The sequence below is a fragment of the Centruroides sculpturatus genome, unplaced genomic scaffold, assembly GCF_000671375.1.
Source record: "Centruroides sculpturatus isolate CEXI.00-Female unplaced genomic scaffold, Cexi_2.0 scaffold1135, whole genome shotgun sequence".
Taxonomy (NCBI): Eukaryota; Metazoa; Arthropoda; class Arachnida; order Scorpiones; family Buthidae; genus Centruroides; species Centruroides sculpturatus.
Window position 1 is genome coordinate 75445 of NW_019385800.1, and position 14742 is coordinate 90186.

Genomic DNA, 14742 nt, shown 5'->3' on the forward strand with positions numbered 1-14742 from the left:
CTGTCAATGACCGTTACAACTAAAAAAACTTCGATAGGTCTTACTTTCAGGGGAAGGTCTTATATTTCACAATTCAGCAAAATCTGTGCTAGGTCTTATTTTCTGCGGATGTCTTATTTTCGGGGGAACACGGTATAAGCTACACTCATACACACGTGCATGATGATTGCAGATTTTACACAGATGCAGGTAATTGGCAAGTTACACGCGTCATGCATTTAGCATACATGAAGTAATATATAAATGTATTACATAAATAGTTCTTTGTTATATCTGTACATATAAACAAATTCATTTTTAATGGAAAATCAAAATTGTATGTATTGTTAGTTTTTCGAAAAAATGATTTACAGGATGTATAAAACATGTTATTTATTTGTCATTACAAAAGAGAATTTTCATAATTTTCATTTTCACTGTTTGTGGTGAACGTTATATATAAATATTCTTTTCATAGATTTATAAGAAATAAGTTTTTAACATATGTGCTTCTTAATGCACAAATGTTTAAAACTCATATAGCAGAGATAGTAGCAAAAATTTTGAAATATTTATTTAAAATCAGAAAAAACAGATAAAAATGAAATTAAAACACACAACGATAGAATAATACTTATAAAAACTGGTAAATTAAACTAATAAATATTAAATTAACGTAATTTCATAAACCGTGTTATCCTATATATGCACATACATTTTTTTTCACGAAAGTCTGTTTTTTATAAATTTTCTCAGATGCGTTTATAATAACACTCAAGTTAATAAAAAGGATTTAAAAAGAATATAATTATTTCTCTGTAAATGAGTAGTATTTTATTAAAGAAATTGTGAATGATTCGTAAAATTGTTTAGCGTTTCTGCAATCTAACTTTCTTTCTTTGCACAAATAAATTATGTAGAAACAGTATAGANTTTTCTTATAATCGCTCCATTAAAAGTTTTCGTTTTCTTAAAAAGAAATTACAAGAGATATTACAGCTATAACCAGAGAAAAGAAAATAATGAAGATGAAACAATTTTAACCAAATTTTTTATTTTAAAACGATTTTTTTTACCATTTGAAATATTAATCAATTCGCATATATTTTAATATAAGTACGTGAGTTCTGACTGGTTTATGTTAACTTCAACTTTAAGCTCTGTTTCTGTGAATATACTAATTACTGGGCGTGCTCAAGCACTAATTTAAATGTCCAACATTTTTTCTCAAAGATGTCTTGCAATTGTCTTGACAAAAATTAGAAGTTTGTGAGATCTTATTAATGTTTTTATTAAGTCGGTTTTAAAAAAATTAGGTTAACTTCAGTATAACTTTTCAAGAAGTATTATAATAAAGGCAAGTGCTGCCTTATAATAGTATATATTAGTCAAATACATAAGCATAGATAAACCGTACATACGGGAACATGTATGCAATATTATATAAATTTATTCATGTACTTAGTAAAAATGTTTTCAATAATTTAGAATTATTCAGTGTAAATTCCAGTCATAAAACTTCGAGTGAACAAATTAAAATTTTAATGATTACACAGCGTTGATAAAAGTTTTCTTTCTGAAAATGGTTTATACAAAGAGTTGAGACAAGCAGAACATATTGAGTAACTTAATTGCAAATTTGTAAGTTTTCGAATTATTCGAAGTCAATGTTTCGCTAAACGATGTTAGAATGAGCTGCCGCTACAGACCTACCAACTGTTGACCTATGCCTGAAAATAAAATGGCAGAGTAGAAAGAAATCAGAAATAAGTTGACATTGCAGTTATTTTTTCCACCGAATTGACAAAATTAAGATTCTAAAATAATCCGAAAGATTTGTTAAAATAAAATGGGAATTGTTGCAATGTTTTGCTGTTTTAAAACGTTGTTTAGTTCAATAAATACTTATCCTTAAAATACTAGCTCAAATAGTAATATTTTGGTAACTTTTAAAAATTTGCAAATATGTTACTGTACATTTTTTGCTTGTATCGACGAAATCTATCAACGAATTTTTGCAAAGCACTGTTTATTATTATGGTGAATAGCTTATTAAAGTATTTAAGTAATTAGAAAGTTTAGATTTGGATGTTTTTTTAAATTACACTGAAACAATATACATACATAAATGTTGAGTTTGAATTTTCTGTTTGAGATATAAACAAGGATGTACTTTTAATAGTTAATGCTATTAGTATATCTGAAGTACAAAGCTACCGTTGGGATTCGGCTTGCTCCGTTGTTTATTACATACGGTATTCAGTGCAGGGTATTTACATTTATTCAAGTGTTGTACAAATCATGCCTTCTAAAATAACAGAAAGGTGATTTTCAATTAAAACAAAGCAAAAAATCGACAGCGTGGGAAGCTGGGGCTTCTGTTCTTTTTCATGACGGCAGAGTTGGCTATTATGAGCTAGGTTGTTTTGCTTGGATGTGAAGGCAGTTTTTTGACTACTTCGGAGTAAGTTAGAGTGGGTGGAGGATAAGGGAAAGCATGTCTGTCTTTGCTTTTCTCTTAATGCAAGAATTATTTCAAATAACTGATGTGCCGTAGACAGCATCATGATAGCAGCTTCCTGGGAGTTACATCGTTCTGCTACTTTAATGGTAACATTGTTAGTACTGGGAATAACGCTTAGAACAGTATCCAATTGGGAGTTGATGGACTGCAAAAGGTCTTCTTCTATGAAACTGTTGTTTAAACTGTTCTATGACTGTTTCCTGCTGAGTATCCATTCCGAATAACAATAGTACTCCAGAATAGTCACTAAAGTGGCCTGTGCTACCAAAAGCCGGCCCTATGCAAAGAATAAACCGGAAAATACTGTGGAAGTAGGCCCGCAGCGGCCGACCCGCAGGCTGAGAGGTACACCTGAGTAAGGGATACAACCCTGTACAAAAATCTGTTGAGGAAACACCGCAATCATAACGATAAAACCGACAGTACTAAACTTGTGTTGTGGATCCCGGATTAGGTACAATTAGAGTAGAGAAAAATGGGCTTTGTTTTACTACTGACGAAAACCGTTATAAACGGAAAAGCCAATACAGGTATAAACCTGAAACTTTAACACAACACTGCGAAAAACAATTTCTGATAAACACCAAAACAACGACTCGCCGGACAATGCAGGAGGCTCTCTAAAAGCCTGCTAAACACGAAAACTTGAAAAACCGTAAAATGACGAAAACAATCGCGATTACAATACAATTTTAATATAAAATCTATAAGAGAGACTCTACCCAATGCCGATAACGAAATTACTTAAAACAGCAAAGCTATAAATTATGACTATAAGATGGGCACGTGACAGCAGTACAAAACTAACAGTGAACTGCAAACTACTGGCTCGATTTGAACCAAATAAACGACAAATTGGACAGAGAAGAAATAGAAACCAGATACAACATTAAATCTCACCGATTGTCCTAATAAAATTTCATGGGAAAATCTTAACATAGAGAACATCCACACAAATATGTATAGGTTAGCGATGCTCTACAGCTTACTGTGAGACATTGAAGAAGTTATGGCGCGGGACACAGAACAAAAGGTGTGGACTTCCGACTTCTGGCATTGTGTTCGTGCATGACAATGCACTACCGCATACCACACGCAAGATGACGATGCTGCTTGATTCATTTTGCTTGAAACAATTCTCTCACCCTCCTTATAGTCCGAACCTAGTTCCATCTGACTTCCATTTGTTTTTTCATCTCAAGAAATTTGTTTGCAAGTGATGATAAGATCAAGGTAAACGTCCAGAACTAGTTCAGCTCACATGCGGCCGAATCCTACGAATCGGGTATGTGTTTCACCAGAGGTCTATTAACTTTGTGATTTTGATACTCGTGGCCTGTTTATAAACTGTGTGAATAGCATATTCAAGTTGTTGCACAGCATAAAAAAATTGTCTATGCTGTGCAATTTCAATGTGCTATTTACTTCAATTTGCAACAATAATTGGATTAGTGGGATCTCAAATGCTTTTAATAATTTCTTCATATTGATTCCAGTTTGTTTTGTTAGGAATGTTGGAAGATTGGACCGGTAATCTTTGTAAAAATTAGACATGGTCACTTGCAGAGATTTGATCCTGAGTGCAACAATCTGTGTTAAATTTGTTTAGTTGACTGTTACCATATCAAAGATCAATTCAACTGTTACCATTAATGTTGGAAAAATTTTATAGGTAGCTGCAATTGTAAGATTGAAAGTCTAATTCAGTCAGGAATTTATTAAGTTAGAAAATTGATCATCTTTGATAAAAGTTTCATAAAAGTCTACCAATTTTTTTTAAAAGTATCTTTCCAATCTAAATTACTTTGCAAGTCTATTATTTCTAATTGAAGTTTATTTGGTACGTTTTTTAGGTTTCTGAAAAAGGTGCTGTAAATATCCGTGTTTTGATTTCTCGGCTAAAAAATTTTTCGAATTTTTTTTTAAATTTATGGTCTAGTTATTCCACTTTCTCTGCATATTCAAAATTAATTTTAGGTTCCGTGCGTTGTAATAAAGTGGGAAAAAGTGACAATTTTGCATGCTTTATAATTTGAGCTTCGATATAAACCCTTTTATAAAAGTTATAAATTCAAATATGATTAGATTTTTTTCTTGCGTTTTTATATTTGATTCTTACAAATGCGTTGTAATATCGACAAAAAATGCAAGATTTCTCATTCATTTGTAGTCTGAAAGTTCTTTAACAGGTTTTTCTTTTATTTCTGTAAATAATTTTATTTCTGGTAAAACGTTGTAAAATTAAAGATTTGCTTAATCATCTGACGTCAGTAAAATAAACGTCATTATATTCAGCATCAATATGAGACAAAGATTCTGTAAACTGTCGACGTTTTCTTTAACAATAGAATCGTACCGATTATCAATCTAACACCTTTCGAAGTGAAATTTAATTGAAATAACGCAATTTCCGGGTTGCCTCAAAAGTCCGTATACAGTTACTCAGGGAATCCTACACTTCCCGTGTCCAGAACTGGTCGCTTTACTTATCTATCAAACTCCGTTTCTGAGATTACGGAATGACTGACAGACAACAGTGGGAATTTATCGGTCTACAACGTTTTGAAATTGCAGTTCAAAAGTGTAGAGAATTACATTAAATTTGAGTACAGTATATTAATTAAATTCAGTAAATTCTGATACATCAAAAAATGATAAATTAAATTGCAAAAATGATAAATTCTGTATGTGTATTTTGATAGCTACAATTAATGCGTATATTATAATCCCGCAATCGTTCAATTGAGTTTTTCGTTCTCTTAAGATGGAAACTCAACGATTAACTGAAGAAAAAGTATTAATGAAGATAATACGAGTTTGAACAAATGTGTGATTTTGAAATCATTCTTTATAGTTTGAAATGTTGAACAATCAGAATTCATTTTATTTTAAGTACATGAGTGCTGATTAGTTCATCTTTGAATCTAAACTTTGTTTTTGTGAATATAGATGTAAAATAAATAATAGGGGAGATCGGGGCAAGATCGGCATGTTAAGCTTTACTTAAATTTTGTGTAATAAATACTGCTGTAAACTGAAAAAAAAGCTTTGCATATTGTCTATTGGAATGTTACCTTACTATAGAACTGGTTAAAATCAGTTTGGAAATAAAAATAATTAAAATAATTACAACTTTACAAGAAGAGAGAAATTGACGAAGTTGCCCCGGGTATAGGGGCAAGATCGGCAACTTCTCTCTTTTTGTAAAGTTGTAATTATTTTAATTATTTTTATTAAAGTTGCCCCTGGTATAGGGGCAACAGTAATGGGGCAAGATAGGCACGTATATAAAATTATGTTATTAACAATGTATAAGTTGGAATTCACTATTAAAACAAAAAAATACAAATCCAACACCCATTTAATATTATTACAACGAAATGCAAGTTCAAAGACATATATACATGAATAACAAATGCAAACATGTTTTCATTTATCATCTGTTTGATTTTTATCCTTTGCTTCTAATGTGGTTTATGTTGCCGATCTTACCCCGCTAGTCATGATTTCGAAACATTAAGTACAACCCTGAGAACAGAATGCCAAGCCACGATCTGGCCACGTGAATAAGTTGAAGTTACATCCTTCTAACAGGAAAAGTAACTTTCGTTATCATGGAATTATAACAAAACCTGCCAATTCAATATAAATGGAAAAAAAATATTATATGGAATTCAACGAAAATGAAAATTTGCTTGATAATTCAACTACGCTTGTTGGAGAACAATAAAAACACTACACTCAACAAGCCACCAATAAAACTCAACTGCCTAACCTATAACCAAAGTCTCCTTTTAATTTGTTTTTAAAAAAAAGCGCTTGACAAACTTGCCCCGCATGCCGAAGTTGCCCCGATCTCCCCTATATAAAATAATATATATAATATTTTAAAGAATATAGATGTGTTATTAAATTTAGTACAGTTTGTGCAAATTTAAACTGAAATGCTTGTATTTAAAAGTAAGTATAACATATGTAAAATAAGATTGTTTTTAAAATGCTAATGAAGAAAAAGGAGATAGAATGATTTGAATATATTTAACGTAAATGTAAACTTTATATATATGCATGTGCCTGTGGGTATGTTACTGTTATTAATTACGGAAAAAGTATTTTTGTTATTAAGCAAAATACATGAGTTTGAACGACGAAAAGTTTACTAAAATCTATCAAATTATTAATTATTTATTTTGTTATCAGATCATGAAATAGTTTAATAAGGATTATAAAAATAAAAAATGTTTACATTGGTATGGTTGGTGTAATGTCAAAATAAGTTAATACAGTATCTTTGCATTGTAGAATTTACATGCAAAAATTGAAAACAGAATAGATTTGATTATACAATATTAATATATTGTTATTGTTTAATAGAATGGAGGGCAACCAGGTCAAATTCCATATGGTCCACCTCCTCCTGTAAGTTACGTTTTTATATAAATTGATTTAAAACTTTTTATATATACATATTACATGTAATATATAACACAGTTTACAATTCGTTTAAGAACAAAAATAAGAAATTTAATTTATACAGCAATTTAAATAGTAATTGATAGTAATTGTTTTAATATAGAATATAATTATATATTAATTAAATGTTATTATAAACGCTTAATTGAAAGTCGTCGTTTTATTTAGAAGAAAAGTCTCATCCATTACAAAAGAAAAGGAATTAATAAAGATAAATTAGTTTTAGCCATATTTGTGATTTTATAACAATTCTTATATAATTTGAAGTGTTAATCATGTAGCGTCTATTTTACTTTAAGTATGTGAATTCTAAAAAATGTATTTTAAGTTTGACTTTAAACTCTGGCTTTTTGAATTTAGTGAATAGCTGTGTTTACGGGCTAATTTAAATGTTCAGAAACTTTTCTTAGAGTCTTGTAAGTTATGTTATTATAATTAGTAACAAATGCCATTAAGATTTCCATATCTGGTTTCGGAATTCATCTATACAACTGCATTTTCGAGATAAAGGACGAGTAGCGACAGACTGAAGACAGTAGTAATTTATAAGTCTATCATTTTTTCAAATTGCAGCCCAATAAGTACCTTTTGGTAACTGGGTTTTTTTATCCACACGAACTTACGACTGACTAACCGGTAATGGGTTTGCGCGTCAACGACAGACTGGCCACGTTCACTTTTCTGGGTTTACTTAACGTTAGTAAGACGTAAATAAATCTTTTCAAGATTTATGGAAAGTTGCCCCCTGAATCCTTGAATGATCGCTGACGTGTTGCGTTGCAATAATTAAATAAACCAAACGAGTCATAATAATTTTTCTATAAATACGATATTCATGTGCACATACTTAACTACCAAGAAACTGGACATCCTGCCCCTCCTCTGATTTCATCTCTCCTTATTAATTCAAAATTTCATTGCTCCGAACTTCTTTCACTAGTAGTAATAAAGATGTTTTAACTTTCAGCTGAATTACTATACGTGCAACGATAGCCCATTTACCTGTCCCGTTTATTCCTGACATATCTCTGGTCGCGACATGTGACCAGAGATATGTCGGGAATAATACAGGTCAGGTGAACAGGTTTTTCCAAAGATTCGTTTGTGAAAATTCGATCTGTTGTTTCCAACTTCCCAATGCACGCGTTTGTCAAAATTCGATTTCGTAATGTTCGCATTTCCAACTTTCCAACGAGCAACTCATGAGCACATCTCGCAATACTACCTGTTTGTAGAGAGTGTAGCTACTTTGAATTGAAATTTTAACTCGGTTCTTGGTTCCTTCAATACCTAAAAGTCTGTTAATCTTTTAATGATCTAATTACCTAATACTTTGTGCCAAATTGCAACTCTTGGCATGCACAGTACTTTTTCATACCTCTAAGCTAGTCACCCAGCAGGCAGTACAATTTTATAAACAAGACATAGTCTTGTAAGAAATAAGTAAACAAATAAATGAGTAAAATGTTAAAAAATAACGACGTAAGATATAACTGTAAAAATATAATATTTCTGTTAAAACTTATAAAATTCATGGGCTAATAAAACTGAAATAAATTAAACAAATAAGTAAATACATACAGTAAATAATAAATTCTTAATTTTGTTATTTAGTATGCGGGTTACATTGATATTATATGGGGTTAATATTGTTTGGATGTTTTCAAAAATTATTCCGGTATAATTCACTTTTCTACATATTATTGTGTGCAAGCAATCGGATGTTTTATTGAGTGGTTTTATAGCGATTTTTTAATAATTTTGTTACGGAATTTATTTAATTAAAAAATGCGGTATATATTCGCAAAATTTCGTATAAAATCTTTGCAATTAATTTTTGTTGGGCCATTAAATTTATACCTGTAATTAAAAATGTGTTAATATCTAAAACGATACATGCTATAAAATAGAGACTACCCCAACAAAATTATTAAGAAATGATTTCACAAAAAAACAACTGATTTTTATAACAGAATTAATTTGTAGAAAACTAGATTAAAAACTAAGTAATTTTTGAAAACATTCAAAGAATAATAGTACAGTAGATCCCCCTATAAGACGGTAGATACGTTCCGTTCTTTATGAATCAATTTTGTAGGAATCATAGTTTACGGACTACGGCTGTTTGAAAGGTTTTCTTTCATAAAATTAATCGATTCTAGACTAATTCGACTCAACATTTCCAAAATACGTATATTTTTTTGAAAATAATCCGTATAAACTACGTTATAAACAAAAAATTGTAGGATTGCTTACCGAGTGTGTACCGTTCGACTACGCCCGTTGCTAAAGCTTGGTTTCGTCGCGGAACAGCGCATCAAACCGCGGCCGCGATTTCTGATATTATTTTTCTGCGAAAACTTCGTTGACCTTTGGAGACATCCTTAATATAAATAATTTTTATGGCCGTTAAATAAGAAATGTTTCTTTCACAAGAAATGTATAAAATTACAGTACTGGACAGACGATAGGTCGCCTAACTCGCCGTAGCGTGACGCTAGACGGCGAAAAATATATATTTAATTATAATAAAGTTACAATAAATTAAGTTAATATATAATTATATATACAGTACCTAATTTATATATAATTAATATATAATTATATGTACAGTACCTAATTTATATATAATTATATGAACAGACGATACTAAACTCAATTTATCCGCCTAAACGTCCGTAGCGTGGCACTACGGACGGCGAAAAAGTAGTTCGGCTGCCCGATGACGTTTTAAGTATTATAGGAGTTATTTTTACCGTTGTTTACGGATACTGCCACAATTTTTATAGGAATCATAACTACAGGAAACGGTTTTATAGGGGGATCTACTGTATATAATATCAATCTAACTCCCATTCTAAATAAGAAAATCAAGAATTTCTTGAATAACAAAGAACTAATGTTATGTTAAATAATTTAATCTATGACTTCATTTGTACAGTACGTGTTATTCAAAAATTATTACATAGGTGAATTTAATAGAATGTTAATAATTCGAAGAAGAAAAAAATATAAGAGCTGTCAAGTATGATTACATCAACTTGGTAGTCACTACACAATGTAATCATGCCTGCTGAGAGACCTTACTTGACAGTGTCAAAATTGTTTAAAAAATACTATTAAAAGTAAAATTTTTGAACACGTTTAAATTATTAAAATAAAGGAAATTCACAGAATGAATTTAAAAACTGTTGTTGTCATCAGTGACATCTGGCAGCCATTACTACCAAAATTGGAAAGTCCAGTTTAAGTTTCTTTTTCTCCCCACCAACTCATTTTAATCCACGGTATCGTACAAAATATCATATTTTCTAGTAAACATACAGTGGAAGCTTTTACATCTTGTTTTATTGATATTAATGTGTTATGATTTTACTATCTTTATTTGTCTGTTTTAATGGAAATATATTTATTTTTAAAAGTATACTACTTTATTATTTTTTAACATTTTAATCATTTATTTATATATTTATTTTGTAACTTATTTCAGTTTTACTTTTCTCATTCCACAATTTTAACTGCTTCACTACCCTGTTTCGATTCGAATGCAACTAAGTTATTGTTGTTATTTTAGCTGACACTATTATTAATATTTGTTATGTAACTATATATTTTTTAAAAACTTTCTGTACTTATATCTTAAATATAATTTAGTACATTATGCCAGCGGTGCCCAACCTTTTTATCGCCGCGGACCGGTCAAAGTTTGATAATTTTACTGCGGCCCACTGAGGGTGGGACGTTGATTGTTTATATTTTACATTGATTTAATTTAATAATTTTAATTTAATTGTATTTAAACATGCCTTCAAAATAAAATACAGTTTCACTAAAAAATGAATATAACGTAATTTAACATTTTAACTCACTAGAACGCTAAATCAACGAGGACCCTGAGCTTGTTTCATTGAAACAAGACGGTTCCCTCTGGGGGTAATAGGAGACAATGACACCCGAAGTGTGTTTCTTATGTCCAGTTTATTCTGTTGTTCCGTCGTCCATTAAAAGTCGCACAAACCCGAGGAAATACACCATAGTAAATAAAATGGAAATAATTTAATGTTCCATGGATGGCCCGGGGGTTGGAGACCACTGCATTATGCAATATCTTACATTGTGTTTTGACGATATAATTAATTAGATAAGGACTGAAAAGGGGCATAGCGCCAGAAATGCACATCTGTTATAAGTTATGGAAAGTAAACCTACTTTATTGGTCAAAGAAGTGTTTTTGTGTGATTTAATCTCAATAGCAACTCTATGCCAATTCTGTAGGTCATATAACTAAATACGAGAACATGGAGCAATGAAATACTCAAAATTAATTATTTACAATCTTCTACAAAATTATATAATGCCTAATAAATTATAAACTATTATTGAAATTCTTTTTCAGTATCAGTATAAGCTATGTTTTAGTAAAAATTTAGTGTAATTTCATAAAGTTACTTCGTTTTTGTTATATAAATTTTATTAACAATTAATCCATTCAAACGATGTATAGATATATTGAAAAAATATCATCAATCGAGTAGTACAAACATTTATATTTCAATTCTGTATCATACACTTTTCCATTATTGTTTCCAAATAACAATTGAATTTGAGCTGAATTAATTTGAAAACTAATAAAACATGTGTTATCAGTTTTCAAATTAAATGCTTAAGATATGTTTCCCACCGTATGAAATGTAATCAGTATATTTTCTTGAGGAATTGTTATTTAATTGGCATTTTTTTAAATGAAACAGCATAATTAATAAAAAAAGTCTAATTATGGGAGCTGTGAGAGGTGCATGAAAGTAAACTTTTACTGCATACATAAGACAAAATTGTGGTGATAAGAAAAGTAAATATATAATACAGAGAGCCTCGAAAACTCGGCACTCGATAACCCGGCACTCCTGATAACTGGGCCCACCCTGGCAGGGCAAAAATAACCTTAGATAAATAATTTTCATCATAGACGGCTTTATGCGTCATAAAGTATTTTTCTGAGGTATGTCTTATCAGGTAAATTACTGTACGCTGTGTTCATTAATTTTCATTTTCATGTAGTAAAGGTTCTATGCTTTCATAAAGGACGTACTTTTTCTTTGTTTAAGGGTATTTGGGCTGTTTATTCTCTGTTGTATTCTCAAGCAAACAATACATACAAGTACAATACAATATTTTCTGAGGAAACACGCATACTTATCCTTTTTTAACCCCATTCCCGATAACCCAGCATTTCACAATCTCGGCCACACTTCGGTTCACATTAGGCCGAGTTTTCAAGGCTCTACTGTATCAAATTTTAAATTTTGAATAAATGCAGGAACCGTTGTTTATCTCTGTGAAGTTTCGTTTATTTTCCTTAAATAATACGGCTGTAACTAATTTCCACGTCTTTCTTTCATTAAATCATAATCCATTGATATACCCTCTGAAATGAATTACTGTATACAAAAGTAAATTTCTGAAATTTTTTATCTTTAGCTTTCCAACTTAATAAATATACTAAAATAATATAGTTATTTTAATTTTAACCTGTTTTTTCAGTAAATAAATTCATGTAATTTCCACAGTAATACACTTATTATAAAGTTTAAAATATTATAATAATTTTAATAAGACTAAGTTAAAAATTAGCAATACGTGATAAATTTTATCGATTATTCTGCCTACTACTTTTAAAGGGCTTATAGACAATTTAGGGAAATCGCAATGTCTTTCGAATTACAACTATCTACCAAGAAATAATCAAAGAAATTTGTCAAGAAATTCTGCCGAAATACTTAAGAGTAAATACAAGAATTTCTTAAGCTTCACTGAATAATTCTTGGCTTTTGGTACTGGTTGAAATTGGAAAATCATTACAAGTTTGCTTAATTGTCAATACACCTCTTTCAAGTGGTTGTTAGAATAATTATTACAGTTAATAAAAATTATTATTGGAAAATAATTCAGCGAATTTTTTAATTACAGCACGGTCCATACGATTATTAGAAAAGTAAGACTAAGTTTTAATTTACACTTTGATCTGATATTTTGTGTTATAGAAATTAAGAATACAAGTCGACCCCCCTATAACACTGTTGGTTTTTCTGTTTTATATGAATTCATTTTGTACGAGTCACTTTGATTTTACAAATACATGAGCCGTTCACAGCCAGGCACACGTATTTGTAAAATCTATGTGACTCGTACAACATGGAATTCATATAAAACAGAATAATCAACAGTTTTAAGGGGGGTCGACTGTAATATCATAATATTTCGGAATAAATGAAATTTTAGCATGAATTAAATAAAAATTACCATTGGTGTCTAAATGCAAAAAAAAGCATATTTTTCGTTTCTTCTTCAATACTAACGAACTCATTTTATGACTTTAATATAATGTTAAATTTTAAGTACAGTAATAACTTAAAATTTCTAAATTAATATTTATTTTATATATGTACAAAATTACTTTCCATATTAAATTTTGACTGCGTATAAAATACTTTATGTAAAATCTTTTAATTTTGGCTTTCAAAAAGATATAGGGCTTATCAAATATAATATTAAATTTTAATAGCGGTATAAATTTTCTTACTTGCAGTATAAAACAGTAAAATATTTTTGATACGAAAGAAACGTGTACGAAATTTTTTAAACACAAATTACAAGTATTTAATATGAAAATCTTTCGTTACACGGCAGACATGTAAACACTGTTCCAATTCATACATTATGGTCACCATGCCTTGTGTAATGAAAGAAGCATCCTCAACAATCTAATGTCTTAAGTCTGGTATGTTTGAAAATATTGGTAGCGGATGAACGATGTCTTTTACACACACAAAGTAAGAAATGGCATGAGTTAATGTAATGGGGATTTTGGAGGTTTCGGAAACAAAGCTATGTCGTTCTGAAGTGATTACCTATGCAACGAGGGAAGGAAAAGAGCGTTACAGCTCTAACAATCAAAATTTTCACAATTACTTTCTTTTCACTTGTAGGTTAGGAAGACTTACACATGCTTATGTATTCTTTTCTTAATGCTGAATTATTCTATAAAAAACGAAATAGATTATAACATTACTGGTAATTTCACGTTTGTTTTTTATAATTACTTAATAATAGAAAATTTTACTAAAAATTTCAAAATGATCATTGAATGTTTAAATATTTAACTTTGAACAAACTTTAAATTATGAACAACGTAAAACTACTAGTAGTAACTATATTCTTTACTTATACCAGTATGCATTTATGCTTTATTTAGTGATTTATGTTTTTATGAAACTATAAGGGCAAAGAAAAGAACATTTTAAAATTTGTTTCTTTTTCTGTTTTCAATGTAAAAAGCTATTGCTGTGCGTTTTAATACTTTGAAGTTCATATTAGATTTTGATTTCCTCATTAAATCAAGAGGAAACGTTGAATGCAAAACGTAAAACTACCAGTTTACAAGTTTACATAACAATATTTATATAACTTAAATTTCTTATGACTGCTGTTATATATATATTGTAAAGTCTTTGTAAATCCGCACTTAAAATGTAAATTTTAATATTGGCGGTAGACTATCACACAGCTTTAGCCAATGATTTCACTTTATTCTATTACTATAGATGCATTTCGGTCCTTTTCTAAAAAAGGTCCCTCTTCAGTACTATAAAATACAAAAGTTTACATAAACTTTTTTTGCAAGTAAATATTTAACATAACAATAAATATTTTAGTATTACAATACCATTTGAGTACACAGTTTTATTTATACATCCCTTTAGCACTTT

General features: G+C 29.9%; 1 long non-coding RNA gene across 1 annotated transcript in view; it reads left to right on the forward strand.

Annotated features, from left to right (window-relative positions):
• Positions 1-6874: 6874 nt before the first annotated feature.
• Positions 6875-14742, forward strand: part of LOC111642200 — a 10455-nt gene continuing 2587 nt past the window's right edge. The window contains exons 1-2 of the long non-coding RNA XR_002759523.1: positions 6875-6922; positions 12944-12968. This is a non-coding gene — a long non-coding RNA (uncharacterized LOC111642200). The remainder of the gene's footprint in view (positions 6923-12943; positions 12969-14742) is intronic.